The sequence below is a fragment of the Anoplophora glabripennis genome, unplaced genomic scaffold (genome assembly GCF_000390285.2).
Source record: "Anoplophora glabripennis isolate ALB-LARVAE unplaced genomic scaffold, Agla_2.0 scaffold299, whole genome shotgun sequence".
Classification (NCBI taxonomy): domain Eukaryota; kingdom Metazoa; phylum Arthropoda; class Insecta; order Coleoptera; family Cerambycidae; genus Anoplophora; species Anoplophora glabripennis.
Genome location: NW_019417348.1, coordinates 230,890 through 243,878, shown reverse-complemented (window position 1 = coordinate 243,878; position 12,989 = coordinate 230,890).

Here is a 12,989-nt window from a genome sequence, read left to right as displayed (position 1 = left end):
TTCACGCGAAAACTACTTAACCGATCATCATGAAACTTTGTACACATATTCTTGGAGGTATTAGAAGTAACATAGGATACTTTTTATTAAAAAAATATATTTTTTACGAAAGATTTTCTATATTTATTGTTTCAGGTTAGTTGTAATTTTTGTGGTTAATTCGTGATTTTACCCTTGATCTCTGATACTTATTTAATGGCTTCAATGCGAGCGAAGCTGCGGGTAAAAGCTACTATTTTATATGTTTTGAAATGGACAGTATTTTTTTATTATTACTAGTTCATTGGCATATGATTCTAATTGTCGGCACGAAAAATAACTGAGAATATGAAACTTAAACAAAATGCTATCGGTGGTTTTTTTACCTTGAAACTAGGCGTCTTCTTACAGGAATTTTCACACCTTCGCACTTATATCGCAGGCTGATCCCGACCGGTTTCGTAATGGAAAACATCAGAGGTTTTGGATAGCGGAATAATAGCGAACACAAGAGAGCGTACGGGTTCAAAGAGAGTCACCATTCAAGTCCATTATTTCGAGTCGTCGCCAATAGAGGCGAAAACCACCAATTTTACGCGTTAACAACAATGAACAAAAATATACAAATTAAAGATTCTTAGAATAATAATAACAGTTAGAAATAGAATATAATATATATAAAAAAAACTAAATAAAGTAAGCAAAAACGAAACATTATATACAGAATGATTCAGTCATAATGTCATTAATTTTAACCACGTATTCGGAAGGTCTAATACAAACAGAAAATCGAAAAAAAATTTCTCGGCCTCATAAAAAATAACAAATTACCCCTTAACTCCCGTTAACTCAGCGCTCCACTTCGTAATGGAGAACGCGCCGAGCAGGCCGGTGGAGTACACAACGTTCGGACGTAGTAGCGAAACAGCTGATTTCCTAGTCGTCTCGTCCGTTTTGCAATTACTATCAAAATCAAAACAAATCTCAACTTTATTAAGACTTTATGGACGAATGAGTGAGTGTTTTTTAGTCGCATTTGTCATTTTAAATAAGTAGGTACCACACGACTCTGAAAAGTAACAAGTCACACAATACAGTGCCGGCCTTTTGAAAGTGACGACTCTTATAAGCAAATTGTCTATAATTGGCCTTTGCGAAGCTGGCTTGAAAACGTGAGGTTCAAATCGACTGTCATATCAAATAATGTGTGTCTATCATACTAGTTCTAGTGAGCATTCCATGTTTCTTTGAGTTTAAATAAGCTGTTCTTGCAAACATGTAGATCATCCGCAATGACCAACCATTCTGAAGTAAAGTTATAGCTCTCACTTTCTCTGGTTCCGTTAAACGCGGCATCTTGAATTACCAAGCAAATTACTAATGACACTGACATATAAAAACTTGTCATAATAAGAAGTAAACCACATCATATTAGAAAAATAAATCGTCCACTTTCAAAGGGCCGGCAGTGTACTACGAACTGAATAATTACTTACTTGAACATATGAAATACTAAAAACTTTTATTCAATCCTAAAACAGTGAAAACGTCAAGAATATGTGTTAAAGTTAGATTAGGTACGGTAGCTCAAGATTCACTCTCGATGTATGTCAGCTGTCCGAAACTGGGTTTAAATATTGATTTAAACATTTCTTTTAAGCGTATATATGCATTTTAAATTTTTTTCAGCGCGTATTCATATTCTACTCATTTTTCCCTATCTTCCCTTAAAATTAAAGTTATTATGACTGAATCACCCTGTATATTACCCAGCAATTTTGTTCATAAATCAGTAATTACAAAATCGTCTTACTCACTATCGCTAGCATCGTTTGCTATGCCAGAACAGAATTCCGGATGGTATTTCGCGGTCCAGACCTGCGTTTCCTACCTGATCTTGCGTATTATTCCTCTCTCCCTCACAGACCGTTAGGGAAATTCCAGGTCCTAAACCACCAGCTTGTTTTCACCGTCAGTTGTTCGCAACGTGTCGTTAGTGCAGTTTGTTTCGTGAAAGAGTACGGTGAAATGGAAGCAAGTATTTCCACAGCATATAAAACAATTGTTTTATTTGCTGTGGTATTTCTACATCAGAAGTAAGAGGAGTGTGATGAGCAATCGAAAGGCGAACTCATTAACGTCGGAAACTGTATCATGAATTTTCTCGAAAACCAGGGTCCGTCGCATAAAAAGCCGTTAGTCAGGTACTCTGGGCAAGTCCCCTTACAACATACTTGAGACCCATCAAACTCCGTGAGGTTCATTTATAGGCGTTCTCTTGTTAGTTAAAAATATTTAGTTAGTCTTAATTACAGTACAGTGGAATCGCGTATTACATATGAAGCACTGAATTTCCAAATGTTTAATGATTTCTACAGCTGAACTTTTTGTGTAAAAACATTTGTATCTATTAGTTATTTTTTTTATTTAATTCAATATTTCGTCTGTTTATACAACGAAAAAGTTGAGGCCAATTTTTGATTTGATCAAAGTACAGGGTGATTCACTATATTTTTGACCTCCCATTAACTTTTTTGTTTTTAGTGTTGTAAAAAAATGTGAAATACAAAAGTTGCACGATTTTTTATACAGTTTTCGAAAATTATAGTAGAAAAACAAATGAAATCCAAACAAAATGGCCGCGGATGTTAACTTTATTAATTTAAATGGAACACCCTGTATATTTTTACATATTTGGATAGAACATTCCTTGTCGAACAGTCATATAGGGTTTGTTGAGTCTAATAATAAGCGAGATATTATTAAAAAAACGAAGAGGTTTTTTTATTAAAAAAATAAGATATCTTGTAATTATTCTTTCAGGCATTTCTGTCTTTTTTCCAATTGCACAAGGATTTACAGATATAAGTGTAGTTTGTCATATCGGACATTGATACGGTCCAAAATGCGTTAGGTATTTTAACTAAATCCCACTAATTAGGCCGTGAGAGACCTAATTACTCATGGATAATGTTAAATGGTAGCCCGTGGCATTAACAAGTAATGTCATGACAACATTGTTATTGTTTGAATGTTTGTATTATTAATTTAATTAAAGTGAGTTACACAGAAGAAGAAAATCGAAAAATTATAGGAATTAAAATAAGAGTACTCTATTTTAATTCCTAATTGCCGTTATGTCCTGTGTATAAAGTTAAACCAACAACATTAGATATATAGGACATTACCCACATTTTTAGAGAAGTTAGGCCGTCCGCCAACCGCTCAACGTCGTCAGATCTAAGAAAGCATGCCCTAAAAAGAGGCAAATTGTTATTCAAACTGTTATAATAGGGTAATAAAAGTTATATGTTATAAATAATAATTATAAATACGTCGATCGCTAGCCTTCTGGATCCTGACGGCCTGCAAACGTCAAAATTCGTAGACTAGCGTTAGCCCTTACTTTGACTTGTTTGATAGCCAATAGCTCCACTTTTTAGGTTCAAACGATAGTTTTTATGCATGGTATTAGTTACAGCTTGATCAAACATCTGACACACGCTGACAAGATAAATTTGGACAAAATTTAATATAATCCTTTTCAGACTAATTAAATGCCTATTATCTACATTTGGAACTTCAATGCTTTATGAAATATTATTCTTTACATTCTTAGCAACGGGAAAAGTGATGGATGTGATCTTTCTTCAGAAATTATAAATATATAGAAATTCAACCGAATATAACATACTTTGCATTTATAAGGCAGCTTAAATTCATAAGCCAAATTATACAAATATTCAAAATAAAATTCTGTAGAATACAGAAAGCATATAGTATAGTGACAGGCAAAAAAATCCCATTGTACGGAAATACATTTATTATGATAAACTTTCTAAGACTACCGGCATGATTGGACATTTTTTTAATAGTTTTATAGACAAAATCTGATATAAAAAAATTGTTCCCATATGATTAATACCTTTTGCCTGTCTCTGTATACAGGGTAATTCAGAACTTACCGAAAAAGTGTTAGCTATAACTGGTCTAAACAAATGTCGTATCAAACAAAAATTGAACAATCTGCCGCTATTACAAGTTTTTAAAAAACTTCTTCGCTACTGAAAAATGTTTCAACTGGACTGATTCAAAAATTCATATCTACCGAACATACGGTGGTAATAAGACAGGAACCCGGATATGGCACACTCGCTAAAAACCTGACAAAGTATGTATAGTTTCGTGGCAAATTTTATTTTCGAAATTTAACACTGCACTTTGGCATACAGGGTAGGAAAGTTCCGATGGTCTATCTGAAGTTACGTGAGAGCGATAAAGTAAGCCATAGAAATCCATGCGATAGAGAAGGATGGCTATGATGAAGGCCTCTCATAATCACCGCCCGTTTCGCCCTTCCACAAATAAGATCCACTATTTATTTGTGGAAGGGCGAAATGGGCGTTGATTATTAGACGCCTTCATTATAGCCATCCTTGTCTATCACATGGATTTCTATGGCTTACTTTATCGCTCTCACGTAACTTCTGATAGACCATCGGTACTTTCCTACACTGTATAATTCACCCGAGTGAAATTTTCCTTTATGCTTTCATTTTATTGATCCATAAAAGTCACTATCAACCCTAACATGTAATCCATAAGAAAACTTCTATGAAGAAGTAAACTGTTATTCCTTTCTCCGATAACTCCGGGGAGTTTGTAACAATATTTTGAGGTAAGTGTTTTCTGATAGGTGTTTTCGGATATTGCTGGGAATAAACTTATTTTATTTTCCCATTTTAACTTTACAACAGTAGCCTATGCAATTATTTTCATGAAATCCACCGTCAGTGTCTTCATCACATTCATCTTCCGGTTTTCAATCGGCTGCATCCGAATTGGTATTTAGCAAATACAGCGCTTTCACTTTTATGTTGAAAGTAATGTTCACTCTAAACCTGTGGTTCCCAGCGTTCCCAATTCAGCTATGATTCTGTACACACTGTATTTTATTCGGATAAGTTCTAAATCACCCTGTATATTTAGTTTCACGTCAGGTTTTTTGTATGTGTTAAACGATGGACAGTACGAAGTTGCTATTTATCACTATTGTATAATTTGTTTAGTGAAATATCAATAAAATCCCTTGGTCTTCCAAGGCTTTGAACAGTGATATAACAAGTCAAATCTTCTGGAAAATGGGCCTTATCATATCTAGGCATTGTTTCCATCTTCCATATTATTTTTTTTAACAAATTTTATATTTGATCTTGTGATAAATTTACTTAAAATAAAAATTTCAAACCTTATTGTTGGTTCTGTAACCGATGTTTTATATTTTTTTAATTGTCTATACTCTGGAATGCAAGTACTTCCCCAACCAGTACAGTGATGGGTGCTGAATTTTATGGTAAAAGGTTATTTATAGCAACAATTTGTAGATGAATAAAAGTATTTTAAAAACCGTTGTTAGTTTGTTTTCTCGTATTGAATTAAGTAGAAAGCATATTTAGAAAGTAGGTAATTATTTGACTAGTAAATGCGTAGATTTGTTTTTGAAAGGCTATATTGAATTTTTTAACCCCTTCACCAGAAAAAATGCTTGCAGCACAGTTTGGAGGAACCGTTGAGAACCTTACAGCAAGAGCTTGCAGCCAAAAAGAAACAGGAAGCAATTTTACGAGAAGTCATTTGGAAAAATACTACTACAAAGCATTTTGAAGAACCAGTTCTTCATAAATATTTTCTGGAGGAGTTTGCTGTTTCCATGGAGATAATGACCGTAACTCAATCAATTGATCCTACCTAGGCAGTCCGAGATTCAAACAACTAAACGTCTTAAAATTGCTGTTTTCTTTTATTAAGCAAGTGCTCTTTGTGCTTTTGATTGATTGACTGAAAGATAACCTTCTTATGGTTCTACAGACTTTAATTCCAAAATATTTGTCACTTATTTTCTATGTAAGTGTGTCCCCAAATTTCACCATTATATGTAGATTATATGGTACTACAGTGAGTATGTTTCTTTAGCAACAGCAAAATTTCTTGAATAGAAGCCATAACGTGTGGAATATAAATATAATTCATTATAAGTAGGAGCTGCAGAACAATTATGAGGACTTTGTTTTAAGAGCTTTAAATAAACTTAGCCACCTAGTAGAAACGTGACGACATGACTATTCGCTCTCGAAGAAATCAAAAATCAACTCTTGTCGTTTCTTTGTAGAACAAAAACTCTGCAAATATATTCATTATTAGATGTTCGACATCAACAGGGTAGTACCTTTAATATAAAAATTTCATTCATTAAGTCTTCCTGCACAAGTTCCTTTGAATAAGCATGTAAAACTTGGTTTAGCAATGCAGCACATTTAATGGGCCCTCCTGTCATATGTTTTATAATGTCAGGATCCGTAATTACTTGTTATAATACTAGAACAATCTCGAGCAGCATATGAAATGTGATGCTTGGGACTATGAAAAACCTCACCAACTTTTTCACATTGCGTGCTGCCTTTTGATAAAAACTAAGCATTCGCTGCGACATGGCTGCTGCACTTTCAGGACTCCTTGTGCTTCTATGACAAAGCGTGGATGCGAGTTTTGCTACTTGATCAGACGCATACTATTAGGTTGTAACATATGAAATGTAAACTTAAACTTTTTCTATAATAAACATTATTATTCAAAGTAAGAACCGTTAGAATCAACACATTTTTGCCAACGAGAAATAAATTTATTTTTTCCAGTTTCATAAAATTCGGGACTTCTGGAGGCGATGAAGTCGTTGAAGGCATTGTTTGTCTTCGTTTTTGAAGGATTTTTTCCTGCAAGAACTTGTCGATATGCTTAAAGAAAAGGCAGTTGGTTGACGAGAGGTCCGGCGAGTATGGCGAATGAGGCAGTCTCGTAGCCCGGCTCGATCAATTTTTGCAGCGTTGTGGAATAGAATCGGTCCTTTTCTATTCAATGCCGACCGTTGTTGGAGTTTCTGGTGCATTTCGTCGATTTGATGACAATACTTCGCTGCAGTAATTGTTTCTCCCGGACTCAGGAAGCTGTGGTGGATGAGACTGGCCGCAGGCCACCAAACAGTCACCATAATCTTGTTTTGGCGCAAATTTGGCATCGGGACAAGTGTTGTGAAGTTTGATTGCAGCCGAACCACTAGGCCGAACGTTACCGGTTGTAGAGAATCCATTTTTTTATCGCATGTCACAAGTCCATCGAGAAAAGAGTCGTTTTTGTTGCTTAGAAGAAGGGCAGACGACACTTTCAAACGGCGATTCTTTTGATTTTCGTTCAATTCATGCGGTACCCATTTGTCGAGCTTCTTCACTTTTCTAATCGATCGCAAATTACGAGAAATTGTCATGGGGGTTACGCCTAGTTCTTCTGCGTAGTCTCTGACAGTGTATTCCTTGCTGGTGGAAACTTCCTCCTTTTCCATTTTGATTAGTAAAGTTACAAAATTAGTAAGATACAGAAAACGAAATATTAATCACCGATTGAGTCGATTTTGTAAGACTAGGTGTGTCGTAGATTTTTTGGATTTATTATTTAATTTGCTGTTGGGTAGTTTTGTATAAGATGTAGCTATTGAAACATCTAGATCTAGAAGATAACAACTGCTCCATGAAATACTGTAGACTAAGAAAATTTGATCGAAATGATCTACACCACTCATATATTATGTGATATAATACTCACTAAGCATCCAACCAGCTTTCTGGATCCAACTTTCTGAATCCTAAGTACCTATTTATATATTTTTATTTCTTTATCTATCTGATGGTGGCACAAGAGAACAGTTTTTTGCCCAGAAGGATTAACACGCCTAAATGGGTCTATAGTTCTGGAATAGTTAGGTTTAGAATGTGACCATTTTTTTGACTAGCGTATAAATTCGACTGGTCTACCAGATATTGAAGGACAATAAAGTTAAGTTGGGGAAAGGAGTACAAAATGATATCTGAATCAAGTTTTGTTTATTTCTAAATGTCAAAGTACAGACATTTCCTACCACCAAAAGATAATTTTATACGACGGAAGGTACAAAAAAAGATCAAATGAGAGTGGGCAAAATGATTTTTGTTAAAATAAAAGTAAACAATAAAATATGTGATTATTTCTAATAAAATGGATTCAAAATTCATTTGATACCCATTTAATAGATTCCATCTCTCGCCAGGTCTATTATTGGAATACTTGTTGCAGTACGGTGTATTCTGTCTTCGCTTTTATCAGAAGTGTCAGGTAGTGATGCTTTATACATATTTCTTAACGTTCTTCGTCCTTACCTGCATCTTTCCCTTTGTCTTTTCCTTAACCTACTTATATATTAACATTTTTACCAACCTTTTTTCAGCTTTGCCTTTTTTTCAACACAAACCCCTTTTTTCTCTTCCTGCATTCCTCCAACTGTTCCTTATACGGTGTGCTTGTCAGTATTACTATGCTAATAGAACAGATTATCATTTTTTTATATATACCTCTTTCCTATCGTGTTGGAGGGATGCTGCGTCAAATGGACAAACAAGGACTTCGGAATTGTTTGCTTCGAGTTAGGCTATTGGAAAAACCTGTCCAATTACCAGATTTTGTAACCTGCCACCTTTAACTAGGTGGTCCTGGGGTGCTGAGTTCGTTTGGAATTTAACATCAAATTGTTTTCTCTCTAAATACCTTTAACAGAATTCTTTAGCAGTAGCACACTGTTTGCTTGTGACTGCACTCTCACCACTAAATTGTAAAAACTTGTAGGAATTGGTCTGGCAAAATCCCGCCTTTTTCCGACAACGTTGCCTTATTGCACATCCCGAAGAAAACTCAAAAATAGCAAGTTTTACAGGAGAACGAAAATTAAATATCATTACTTTTAAATCTTTATTTTACAAAATGGGTTTCTAATTATTACCAAGCAAAACGTAATTTTATCTACAAACGTTTCTTTACAATCGACAATGAATGCAATATTTTGTAACATATCCTTATTTTGTAAAGTTTTGAATTATTACATTTTTCTTGGGAACATTTAATACAGTTAAGAATATTAGTGAGATTTAATAAAAATTTTAATTTTTTGAAAAAAAAGCAAGCTAAAAATCAAAAACTTATCAGGCACAACACGGTTTCTATAAACAACAGAAATGTCCTTTCAAATGACCTCTTTTCTACCACAAAGAATCATAAAATGCTTTGTAATATTTAGGAATGTATTTTTTTGTTAACATAAACTTGAGATCCTCTATTTTTTTCTCATTCAACGGTCGTTTGGAGTTATTGCAAATAGTGCACTTTACTTCGTAACCAGTGTAACGTACCATGTCGTAACTCACATTGTTACTGTTTTTAATCCATCTGGGAAGATGGTAATACGCGCGTGCCTACGAAGATGACGTGATGAACAACAGGAGAGACTACCCATCTATTTGTAATTTTTACATATAATGTAACAAATTATGTTATTGCAATAATCCTAACCGTCAAATCAGATTATAAACAAAATAATGAAAATGTATCCATTACAAATAATTGAGTAGTGTACACATGCAAGTGTACCTGAAGTACTTACGGTTGACATATACGGCAATCACAGTCCAGGTTGTCTTCGTATCGGTGCTTCATTCGCTTGTTTCCAATTCCGGGATCGGCTCTCTTTATGTATTCCAAAAATTTTCTAAGTTCTTTCATTGTTCCATATGCATTCATAATATTTTTTTCTGTACATCCATTCTCCACTATATTGACTGGCATATTCCATGCTGTTGCTTGTTCTCATGTAGTCCTTTAAATCTCCCTCTTTCTATCTGATGCGTATGGATTCTAAATGGTTGCTGTTCTGGCACTAGTGGTGGTCCATTCCATAACGTGTCTAAGCATTCCCGATTAAACGTATCAGCTGGTATCCATATTGGTTCCTCTTCTCTGTGTGGGTTAATAAAATTTTCTGAATGATTAATTATTCCATGACCATTAAAAATTACGTCACATTCCCCATATGCTGGCCAACAATCCGTTTCGGCATCGTATCTTTCCACTATTATAGCAAATCTTTTTTTTTTTTTGTCGTTTGGCTTATTCCACCTAATACCCAAATATGTCTCCATGTGTTCACTCTCCCAACGTTATACTTCCGTTTGAAGAGGTGGGTTTCATCCACTTCAACGACGTCTCCAGCACCTTCTATAGGCACATAGTCAAGCTAGGCATTGGTACAAGCTACATCCTATAGAAACCGTACCAATAGCAAGCCGTTTCTGGAGATACAGGCAAAATTGTCTGAACACGTATTAAGTGGCTCACGCATGAGCCACATAAATACACTACCGACAATGCAAGGTTACCTGAAGTTTTTACGGTTGACATATATTGCAATCACAGTTCAGGATGTCTTCGTATCGGTGCTTCATTGGCTTCTTTCCAATTCCAGGATAGGCTATCTTTATGTCTTACAAATATTTTCGAAGTTCTTTCACTGTCCCACATTCATATTTTTTTTTGTATATCCATTCTCCAATATATTGACTGGCATATTCCATGCTGTTGCTTGTTCTCATGTAGTCCTTTAAATCTCTCCACGCTCTTTCTATGTGCTGCGTATGGACATAGTCACACGAGGCATTGGTACAAGCTACATCCCTACAAAAAACGTACCAGTAGCTAGACGTTTCTGGAGTTACAAACAAAATTGTCTGAACACGTATAAGTGGCTCACGTAATAACCAGATAAATACAATACCGACAATTTTATCTGCAGTCAACACCTTTCAAACGAGTTCCCGCAAGGAAAGTATTCTCCAGTGGACCAAATCTCTTTTTCGTAGAGTGATTATTACAGCAGTATCTCCAAACATGCCTTGTCGAATCGGTTATTATTGTAAGGATTCTGTCACAATCTATGCAATTGACTATATCATCTCTATTCGGAATTATTCGAAAATATTCTAAAAACCTTATTCCTTGTCGATGTTGTTCTGTCTTCTTTTCGGGCGTTTCAATGCCTCCCAAACCTGTATAGGAACCTAAAGTAAAATAATTAACTTGACTTGCATAAAATCTGCAGGATCCATTATTATTAATTACTTAAAACTAAAAACTAGTACTATTAATACTGAGTACTATTATTACTTCTAATACTCTTAATATCTTAATACTTATAAATTATATAAAATACAAATAAGGATATAATACATATAACACTAAGGTTAAGTTCAGATGGTCGCGCGTTGGCTGCGATATTGGATATGAATTAGCTAAATTTAAATTGAGTTATTGAGGAATGATCTGTTTTGCGTCGATGATTTGCAGGTGAACACAGCATTGTAGCTATAGTTGGGTGATTTATGGGATCGAAGGTTATATCGGCTAGGACCTTTTGGAAGAACAAGAGGAACAGAAGGATCTGTGTCTTCATCCTGTAACAAGGGTTTTATTATTTTTCTACTATTCTGAACATTATTTGTATGAGTTGTTCGGCTAATTGTTACTAATACTTTATCCTTTATCTTGGATAGCTTTAGATTCTTTAAAGGGTTGATGCTTAGGAGTACATTTAGGCGTCTTGATATAGATTTCTTGGTCAGGAAATATGGGTTCGGAGTCATTTAAGTTTACGTTTCTTTTTTAGATAATATTTTCTTTAGAAGCTTGAATCCGTGTTCTGATAGTTTCGTGTATGAGTTTGAATATATTGGGAGATTGTACGTCATCACGAGGGCCATGTACTACTTCAAAGGGAATCATTTTTGTGACAGAATGGATGGAATTGTTGCACAGAAGGACTGCTCCAGCGGACTAACTTGCTGTTAGGTTCTTTTAGGGAAAATAGGAAAATGTTGAATTTGGTTCCGTAGACATAAGGTCTAAATGTTTTACATCCCCATACAATTGACAGTTCTTTCTCAATTGTGGGGTAATTAATTTGCGCTTCATGAGGCGAACCAAATAGGTTTATTATTTTGTGATAAAACGGCTCCGATAGCGTAATCTGAGGCGTCTGTTGTAATTTCAAAGGTTTGTTCAAAATCGGAATAACTAAGTATTGGATCGTTCATTAATAAATTTTGACAAGTTCTAAAACAGTTCTAATAAGTCTCTTCTAATGTTACGGTGGAACTTTTTTAAACATTGTGTCATCGGTTTAGTGATCTTTGCAAAGATTTTTATGAATTTTCCATAATAACCTAAGTCCATAATAACCTAAGAATGATTTTCGTGTTTTTGGAATAGGAAAGTTTTTAATTGTTTGAATTTTTTCGGGATTTGATCGTATGCCGTTTCTAGTAATTATATGTCCTAGGAATGAGAACTTTTTTATGTAAACACTCAGTTTTATCTAATTGAATTTTAAGATTATTTTTCCTAAAAGTTTCAAAAATTGATTGTAAGTTCTGTAGATATTCTTGTAATCCATTGGAAAAGACATCCATGTCATCCATATAAACATGTACATATTTTATTTTGTAATTCTTTCAATACGTTGTCCATGCAATGTTGGAAGGTTGCTGGAGCATTTTTGAGTCCGAAAGGCATTCTCATATATTCGTAGTATCCGTTGTCTACAGTGAAGGCTGTCTTTCTATCGAGCCACGGTGCATTTCTATTTGGTGGAATTATGAAGTCGATTGTAGAAAAATAGGAACTTATATATTAGGAACTTATATATTCGGTAACCATTCTCCATTTCTTTTTCCGCTTTGATCAATTTTCTCTTGGAACTATCCATACATACGAGTATGATGAAAATGGACTTTGTGAAGGTCTTATAATATCATTGTCTAGCAACTGATTAAGTTGTTCAATTTCCTTTTTGTGTACATAGGGGTATCGATAACTTTTCTTATAGACTGGTAAATCGTCTTTCATTCGTATCTCATGTTTTACTGTGTTCGTAAAAGTCACATGGAAGAGGGCTGTAAGAAGAGACGTTATGAAAATCATAGATTATGGGTTCGAATTTTAGGGGGCGGTATCCTCGAAAAAATTATTATCTAACTCATCGTCCCAGTTTTCATATTCTTCAATGTCATTTTGTTATTCATTATTATGTGGATGAATTTGTAGCT